Consider the following 10,724-nt stretch of genomic DNA (forward strand, 5'->3'; position numbering starts at 1 on the left):
CTGTTACCTAGCTTCCATGTATAGCCCCTAGTCTTCCCACCACCAATCCTATTCTCAAAAATATCTTCTGAATTAATCTTATAGAAACCCTTCAGTAATTTGGATGTCTCAATCATATCACCCCTTTTCTGCCTATCAACCAATTTCTGCAATCCACAAATCTTCAACGTGTTCTCATAAGGTTCATTCCATAGACCTGCTATCATCTTGGTCACTCGTCTCTGGATCCTCTCCACCTCCTTCCCATTGAAGAAACCCTGGCGCCCATATCTGGACACAGTAGTCTAGATGGTTATCAAGGCTCAATACAGAGGAACAGTAACCTGTTTGTCTCTGCTTGTTAAAGTCTTTTTCAGCAACCAAGTGATTTTATGAGCTCATTTAGCCACTTTTGCGATATGCCCCTAAACTTCAACTCCCTATCCACCAGTACTCCCAATTCCCTGGCCTCGTCAATCTCCTGGAGTACAGTTCCACCAATGTGATATACTGCTGCTAATCTTTACACCACAAATGCATAACCTTACACTTTGCCACATTAAACTGACATCCATTCTCCTTAGCCTAGTCCTCCAAACTATTCAAATCATCCTGCAAAATTTTGACATCCTCTGCACTCACTATTACTCTACCAAACTTTGCATCATCTGGAAACAAATGAAAACTTCCTCTCAGATCCTTTCCTATATCATTAATGAACAAAATGAACAGTAGTGGTCCAAGAACAGAACCCTGCGGCACACCACTAGTCACAGGCCGTCTTTTGAACTGTACTCCTGAATAAACCACTCTTTGATATCTCTTCATCAAACACCCTCCTATCCATCTCACCAACCCTATATCCATCCCCATATGCTGCATTTTACTGATTAAAATTCCATGTGGTATCCTGTCAAAGGCCTTAGCTAGGTCCAGTAGAATCACTTTAAACCCTTATCCAGTTCAACCGTCACTGTGTTATAAAACGTGAGCAAGTTACTGAGGCATGATCTACCCTTCACAAAACCATACTGTCCCCCCCATACAGTATCCCATTTTCATCTATCCAATCCTGTATTTTCCTCTTGACTATTTTCTCCAAGACCTCGACAATGATTCCTGATATGCTGATCGGTCGGTAATTTACAACAGCAGTCTTGGAACCTCCTTTATGTAGTGGAACTATTTTCCCCTCTTTCCACCCCCTCGGGACTAACCCAGACTCGAGACTCAAATTAAACAAAATGGTCAAGGGCACTGACAATTCTTTAACCGCTTCACGTACGACACGAGATGGTATGCCATCCAATCCCACAGATGTATTGACATTGAGGTTTTGTAATAGACTATTCACCTCCACTTCATTCACCACAATTCCCATATAAACTATTGGTTCATTCATTCCTGCAATGTCACCACCTGGATGATATACTCTTGCAAAGTGCTCGCTCAGTAATTCCACTATATCAACTGATTCGGTTACCTCCCTGCCATCGCCATGCTTTAAAATCATTCTGCCATATACATTTTTTTCTTTTACTTGCAACATATCAAAAAACCTGTTTGGGATTCTCTTTAGCCTGCATGGCTAATGTTCTTTCATAATCCGCTTTTGCTTTTCTTACCACACTCGTTACCCTTCTGGCCTGCGCTTTATACCGTTCATGTGTATACTGCCAGTCACCTTTCTCCTTAAATTCCCTCCACAGTTGTTTCTTTTTTTGCAGCTCAAGCTTAATGGTGTTATTCATCCATTTAACGACTATTTGATTTATTATTCGGACTCTAGGTATACAGTCAGCCATTGCCTCCTGCAAACACTTCTTAATCACCTCCCATGCACTATCAACAGCCAGGCATATAATCAGTGTCTAGGGAGGGGAGACTATTATTGTTTTCCTTTTCTAAGGCTAACTGGATCCTGGAATGTTGATAGTTTAGATGTGTTAAGAAAATGTTGACAGTGTCTGGGCCATGTGGCCAAATGGAGAACCAATCATTTATATAGCATAGCCAAAGAATGGGTTTATAGGGCAGAGTTTTTGTCTTCGAAGGTCTTCATAAAATAATTGGCCAGGGATGATGAAAATGGGGAACCTATGACTGTGTCATCTATCTGTTTGTAGAATTTCTCTTGCCAAACAAAATAGCCCAAGTTTATGGTGATCTGAAACAGGGCTGATGTCAGGAGGAAATATATGGCTTGAATAAGGTCTAAGGTGTCTTTGAAGTGGGACATTAATAAATAAAGAGTATATATCAAAACTGACCATTATGTTAATATGTTGAATTATGAGGTTTTCTCTACTGGCTTTAAAGTAGGCTGAGTTTTTTTTATCTGTCAGGGAGTATTGCCAGAATATTTTGAGACCACTTTAGCTAAATTTTTGTCTTATTTGTATGTGAGTGAATCAATGTCATCCACAATAGAGCATAATAACACATTTTGTTTATGGAATTTTGGTAGCCCATATATCCATGGTTTTAGTTTATTGGTGACTCCACAGACCAAGAGGTGACCTTGGTTAAGCAGGCTACTTTTCAAGAAGCTTGTTAAGTGTTCTGATCTGTGTATTGGTGAGATCATGGTCAAATGGACAGTAGATAAAATAATCCCTAAGCAAGAATGCTGAGGGATTGCTTGCTTAGGATTTGCAGTGATGATGGAAATTTGACTTTGCCAAAATATCAGAAGTATTAATTAAAGTTATTCTAATTAACACTCAGTACACATTGTAATTTCCTCAAATATAATAGTTTTGTTAGATTGGGTGGTAGATAGGTTGACAAATAGTTAGTTGGTAGTCAGTTTTTGCATCACCTTGTAAAATGGACTATACATTATGTAAAGTTTTTTCACCTATTATAAATTAAATTTAAAATGCCAAGAAATTATAGTCTTGTTTAATCCTTTATCTAAGTGTAAACAGAGGTTAATGAATTCCTAACAAGTTGCCTTAGTATCCCATAATACAAACATACATCCTTTCAGGTGCATAAAATACTATGAGTAGTGGCACGAACCACTACTCAGATGGTTTTGGTCTTTATTGAGGTCTCATCAGTGGGAGCCAGACCCAAAAGAAATACCAAGGTTAAATTAATGCAGAAGTCATTCCTGTAGGATCTTCACTGAGTGACTGAAATATCCATCTCATATATCACATCTATCCCTGTTGAAGAATTCTTATTCTTGTTATACAACAGCTCTAGAACCTCCTCATCTATCCCATCAAATCTATCTCATCATGCAATGTAGTAGTAGACTATGCATCATGTTTCATACTCCAGATTGAGTATGAAGCATTGAGCACTCACTATTTCAACAATCATATCTGCTTCTGAAACAAGCAAAATGTTGGCATTTAGCAAAATTATTCTTCCTCATTCATTCTTTATTTTAACTGCAGCATGATGATAAATTATTTTGGATTGTCTTTAGCCCTGCACAGCTAATTTCTTACCATACTCTAACTTATCTTTCTGTAACTTTTCTGGCCTGAGTTTTATATATTCATTCTGCTTCTCATCCATTATTAATCTTTCTTTATTATTATTTAGGCCTCCAAGGAGTCAAAAGGCTCATCGCAGAAGATCCTTCCTAGGAAACACAAAGTCTATCAAGACTCACCGTGGGAGGTCCCTCCTAGGAAACACAAAGGCTATCATACCACTCCTTAAAACTCATTGACTGTTCTCACTCTCACCACTCTATCAGGCAATGCATTCATGGTTCAACCACCCTCCACGCAAAGAAACCACTCCTCACCCTCTTGCTCACAGTTTCCTTTCGTAACTTCCAGGGATGGCCTCTTGTCATCACTCCTTCCTGCTGTTCAACCAAGCGAAAGAACTCCCCAGTGTCAACCCTGTAACCACCTCTCAACAGTTTAAAAGTCTCAATCATATCACCTCTCCTTCTTCTATCCACCAAACTCTGCAGTCCACATTCCCTCAGTCGATCCTCGTAACTAACATTGTACAGTCCTGAAACTGTCTTTGTTATCTGCCTTTGTACCCTTTCCACAGTTAATTTATCCCCTTCAAATCCTGGGGACCAAATCTGAGAACAATAGTCTAAGTGTGATCTGATCAGGGTCTTGTACAATGGAATGATAATCAGGTTATACATTCAGTTTACTCCACCCTAATTGTTCTTTGAAATCTATCAGTTCCACAGCACTGACCACAGTATTCTTCAGAGTTTGTCATAATTTCCAATTTTGTAGTTCAGCGCACGTAACCCTGTCTAATTGGGAATATCCATTTGTTGAGCTACTCCCCCAGGTTAGTACATCACATCTTTAACTGAGACTCCTTCCGATAATCTGATTGTATCTAATGGAACCTTGAGTTTGTTCTTTCACATGCTGCTTGAAAAAGTTGTCTTGTAACATCTCAGTAAATTCCCTATCACTATATTTAGAAAACTCAAGAAAATGAAGAAAAATTTACCAATCTATGTTCAGATAATTTAAGTCATCCATAATTACTTGTTTAGTACCCATCATAGTAATTTGGTAATGCATTTCATCCCACCATATATTTTATTTCAACACTCCCCCCCCCCCATATATTCCATCCTGTTAGCCTCCACTTTGCAAATAGCCTCAAACTCAATGCTACATTGAAACATTATTACTATTATTGCATTCATGTGTTTCTACCCTAAATGGATTCAAATCATGTGATATCATTAATAGTATCACCCCCTTTCCCTTCTGCCCTTCCTAAAAATACTACACCCTTTAGTAAGGAGTGTAGTTTCCAGATCCTATATCTGACTGTGATAGAGCCAGATTGTACTAACACCAACAAACTTAGGCTATGTTGTATTCACCAAGGCTACAAGATCAATGCCTCCTGATGCTTCAGTCATTTGTGTATAGACATAACAAGGCTACCTCCTGGTAACTTGTTATGTGTATAATCGTATATTACAGAAACTGATGGACCACTCAATTTTGAATTTATGATTATGTGTGGAAAAACAGAATAGTGAACGGTTTCCTCATTTTTAGACAAAGCATTAATTTATTTATGGCAATCATTTGTGTATAGCCATAACAAGGTTACCACCTGGCAACTTGTTGTGTATGTAATCATATATTACAGAAACTAATAGACCACTCAATTTTGAATTTATGATTATGTGTGGAATGACAGAATAAGGAAAGGTTTCCTTGACAGAGTTGTATTTTTAGACAAAGCATCAATTTCTATTTATGACAATTCAGTTGTGCCTGTTTACATTGTTTGAGGGATGTGCTGATATTATTTTAAAGCCAATAGTAGGCTTGCTAGAAAATTATCAAGTATATAATCTAATTTTAAATTCAATTTTATTTCTCTATAATCTAAGGTATATATGCTTTTGTTGCTACAGTTGCTGTACAAGTGTTGGAGTAGATGGCAAAAGTTATGTTACAAGTAGGATGTGTTCATGACTTATTTTTAAAAGTATTAACAACACCAAACAATTTTATCAAAAGATGTTTTATTAACTGCTTATATTTAACTGAATTTCAAATCAGCATCATCAGAGCACAACACAGCTAGTATAAGTGACAGTGAGTAAGTGAGTCACTTAGTAAAGAGTGTAGTATTCTTTCCGGATCCTATATCGCAACAGTAAGTGAGTCACTTACTCACTGAAATAACAAAAAATAAAACATCTTTTGATAAAATTGTTTGGTGTTGTTAATACCATTAAAAATAAGTCATGAATAACCATCAACACCTAAACTTATCTGTTAGAAAGTATGATGTGTGTCAAGTTACATATGGAATTCATAATATTGAACTTGTTTATTCTAAATAAAAATTTTACACTCTAGATCAGCGTTTCTCAACCTTTTTGCCCTTGCGGAATCCTTAAAATAATATCCATATCTTTAACTCCATAAATAATATCTTTCTTTATTATTTATGAATTTAAAGATCATGAGGGAAAACAAATAATAAGTGCTATAATAACTTTATCGTTTATTTGTAATTTTCAAAATAAGATAAATCAAAGTAAAATGTCATATAAACAAAAACATGTGCCAAAAAATTGTTAGTTTTGAAACAAATATGAATAATAAAGTTTAATTTTCTAATGTGAAACCTGTGCTTGTCTTTTGGTACACACATACTTAATTGAGGGTCGAATTTTAGATAAACAAACACAGATTTCATCTTCAACAGAAAGGAGACGATTTCTGTCTTTGCTCTTAATACTTGTCAAACAAGATAAAGCTTGCTCACACATGTAAGATGGTGAAAACCCCAGCAATATATTTATTGCTTTCCTATGAAGAGTAGGATACTCTTCTTTAACAGAAATCCAGAACTTGTCCAGGGATAGATCAGTAAATCTCATCTTGAATGTACGATCAGATTGCAGCCCCCCTCAAAGTTTTTCCTCTTCTCTTAAGGTCAAGTTCTCAGGATGAGCAGAAGAGTCTGAGTATGAATCTCTCACCAATCATACATTTGTGTTGGAAGGGACAGAAAATAATGTTCGATTTTTATCATCAGTTCTCCAGGTGGGTTACAATAAGACTTGAAATTTGATGATATCCTCTACTTTTAAGCCTCACCAGTAACTGATACGTATCAAGATTCCCTTTTGCAACATGATTTTTGTTAAATTAAATTGATTGAATTTTGTTGAATTAAATTGAACATTTTGGTTAAATTAAGGGGCCGAGAAAATTAGTTTATAAAACAGATTCAGTTATGTTAGTAATATAATATTTATAAATTAATAAAAATATAATAGAAAAAGTATAATAAAAAGAAATTAAGCAATCATGAAAAATCGGGTGGCCCTCCGTTAATGCATAAGTACCAAATAATGTAATTAATAATATTATTTAAACATAATTATTATTTATTTGAGTCTAAATTTCATAAATACATAACACCTAAATGCACAATTTGTAATGATATAACTAATAAACTGATGAAATAACAAAACTCGGATTGCTCAAACTATCGACTGCAACCTGAAATAAAGTAGTAACCTTCCCCAAAATAACAATCACTGTAAATTGGAGTTTAGCCGAGAAAACATACAAACTTTTCATATTAATGAGTGAATACGTACCTACACACTAGAAAACACATAGGATTGATAAGAGACCAATTGCACTTCTCATGTTTCTTGCTTGCACTGACTCATAAGCGACACTAGCTAGCGCCAGAACTAGCTCCAGTTGTCGTATGATAAGTGGATCACAGACAGCATTGCCTCGCATTCTAGTGGGAGTTAATACAACTAACGCAAACTCGAATTTATTCCTTTCAGAGAACGTTTATTATTTTCTTCCACTGTTTAAGTTCACTTATTTGCCACTGCTATTCATGATTATTTCTCGCGGAACCCCGGTTGAGAAACGCTGCTCTAGACTGTCATTCATGAAATTTGTTAGTGCCATATATTAATTTTTTCAATAAATATTTTCATTTAACATACCATACAGCTTTTTTGAAGTCCTTTATTTATATCTGGTATAGCTTCAAACAAAATTCTATAAAAGGTTTCAGAAAATTTATTCACAGTCTGTTTTATAAAATAGTTTAAGAAATATATGTCAAAGCATCACTTTTAAGCACAAGTAATCCTTCTCCCTCCTAGCACAGTTAGAAGTGCATGCAACAAGAACTTATGCACTGTACTTTATGTTTCTAGCCATATCCATCAGCACTGACAGGAGCCAAAGAAGTGAATAGGGACACAGACATTAAAACGTATGCTTATTTCCTTTTACTTTCATTGATTATTTTATTTAAGCACTTGATTGTTTTAACACTTTTTAGTAGCATTTCATCTTTTAATATGGCAGTTCATAAGTTAATTTTGAGCACCTTAAGTCATTTTGGAATTGCATCATGCTATTGTATTTATTTAACATATCAGATTAAAACAGCATTAAATCTTTATTTTATTTTATTTTGTTTAATTAGCACATGATTACTATATCATCCAAAAAATAATAATAATAATAATAATAACAGGAATAACCAAAGAATAATACAGTATATAATGAATCTTTGGTTTGTTTAAAATTAATAGTAATTAATTTGAAGTATTGCAGTATAATTCATAACACCAAAAGAAACAAATACTTCGCTGCTAATATTTTACTATTTTTCTAACATGTCCAGAGTACAAAGTAATTGTGCTCTCAAGATTCTTAGTAAACAAATACTACCCATGGGCTAACAGTCAGTTATTAGTGAGAACAACTGACTTAGGTCTTAACTGGTCTTTGGGATATGAGGACAGATTGAGGGAATGCAATTTGCAAAACCTTGTGAATAGGAGGAAGAAAGAGGATATGTGGAGACATTTAAGTTGGTAACATGTTGTTACCAGTTTAATGGGGAAGAAATTTTTCATTGAATTGGAGAAGGACATAGAACAAGGGGAGATAACTGGAAGCTGTATAAGGAGGATGTGAGCAGGAGCAAAAGGAGCAGATTATTTGCATGGAGTGGTTGGAGAATGGAATGAGTTGCCTGACATTGTGGTGTCAGGAATTATTATGGATGCAGATACATTGAATGAATTTAAAGCACAATTTCATGGGCTTTGTGTATAATGGTATTTGCTTCTCATGATGAGTCTCTGACTCCATTAGATCTGGTGTTAATAATAACACTAATAATAAATTGTAACAGACAAAAAGAAATGAGCTAAAACCTAATTTAGTGCCTTCTGCTGGTGTGTAAAAAAACGTGTTAAGTAAAGGTTACCAAATTAGGACTTTAGATCCTTTCTTTTGTCTGTTGCAATTTTAAAATATTCACATTAATAGCTGATTATTGTTTCTGGATATTTATTTATTTATTTAATAGTTCTAGATATTTATTTCACTGCTAATATTTTGCGGTGAAATAAATATCTTAATTATTTGTTTCTTTTGGTGTTGCAAATTGTATACCATTAAGCTTCAAATTAATTAGTGCCAACAGCTAAGCTTATCTATACACCTGGTCGTCGACTTACGACCGTTTGCACTTACGACCACAAAAAAAAATAATAATAATAAATTAATGAATAAATTAATAATAAATCAGGCAGCTGGGATACGATAGTTATCATTTGATAACCCGCGTATGATAACTATCTCTCACACACACTCAGTCGCTTTCAAGCATCTGTTGTGTGTGGTGTATTAATTAAAATTCTACTGAAATACTACCCATAAAATGTCTAGTAAAAGGAAAATGCCTTCATCTACAGATATGCCAGCTAAGAAGTCAAGGAAAACTATTGATTTAGAGTGTAAAATGAAAGTTATCCAGAAGTATGAAGGCGGGAAGAAAGTGAATACGATAGCACGTGACTTGAAGTTATCACATTCCACAGTATCGACAATACTTAAGGAAAAAGAAAGAATTCGGGAAGCTGTCTATAATTTTAACCAAACAACGACAGGGACCCACCCATGAAATGGAGAAATTGTTGTTTATGTGGATGGAAGATTTAATACAGAAAAGTTCATCCATGAGCTTTTGCACAGTGCAAGCGAAGGCTAGAAGTCTGTTTCAGAGTTTAAAATCACGCGCCGGAGACGATTATGCAGAAGATTTTCAGGCTAGTACTGGATGGTTTAAGCATTTTAAAGAAAGATTTGCTTTGCATGATGTATGTGTCACAGGAGAAGCAGGAAATGCGGATGAAGATGAAGCCCAAAAATTCGTTGATAGTTTCGACTCTTTAATCAAAGAAGAAGGTTATCTACCGGAACAAATATTTAATGTAGATGAAACCGGCTTGCAATGGAAGCGCATGCCTAATCGTACGTACATACACCAAGAAGCAAAAAGGATGCCAGGATTCAAAGCTTTTAAGGATCGGTTGACTTTGTTGCTTGGTGGGTGTGCCGCGGGTTTTAAGGTGAAGCCTTTTTTCATTTATCGTTCAGAAAACCCTCGTACATTTAAGCACATCAACAAGCACACACTGCCCGTTGACTGCCGTTCAAACCCTTAAGCTTGGATGACTCAAGCACTGTTCGAAGACTGGTTCATAAACTGCTTTATTCCCCAAGCTCGTGAATATTGTGCGGAGAGAGATATCCCTTTCAAGATTTTATTGATTATGGACAATGCCCCTGGCCACCCTCCTTATCTGGATGACCTTCAACATGATGTTAGAGTGGTTTTTATGCCATCTGACACAACCGCTCTCATTCAACCCATGGATCAGAGTGCTATTTCAGCATTCAAGGCTCACTACCTCAGAACGACATTCGCACAAGCCATCAAAGCGATAGATTCTGATGCTGATTTATCTTTGCGAGACTTTTGGAAGCAGTACAACATTCTTCAGTGTATCAAGAATATTTCGATCACATGGGAAGGTGTAACAAAGAATTGTATGTCGGGAATTCAGAAAAAGTGTCTAAAATGTTATGCAAATACGTTTGAAGGATTTGAAAAAGGAGAGGAACTGGAAGTGATTACAGAAAAAATAGTTAAACTTGCAAAAAATCTTAAATTAGAATGTGAAATAGAAGACGTAACGGAGTTGCTAGATTGTGAAATAAAAGAATTTTCGGATGAAGAGTTGATTGAATTGGAAGCACAGAGAGTGTCAGAAGAAAAAGCGGGAGAGGAAGAAGAGAAAGAAGAAGAGGAGCCAGAAAAGAAATTCACTGCAAAGCGTTTATCAGATTCTTTTTCGCAACTGGATAAAGCTCTCGCCAGTTTCGAAGCAATGGACCCTAATGTCGAATGATTCACAAAGG

This window comes from Typopeltis vanoorti, chromosome 10, assembly GCF_054136105.1.
Source record: "Typopeltis vanoorti isolate ZY-2024b chromosome 10, IOZ_Tvanoo_1.0, whole genome shotgun sequence".
Lineage (NCBI taxonomy): Eukaryota > Metazoa > Arthropoda > Arachnida > Uropygi > Thelyphonidae > Typopeltis > Typopeltis vanoorti.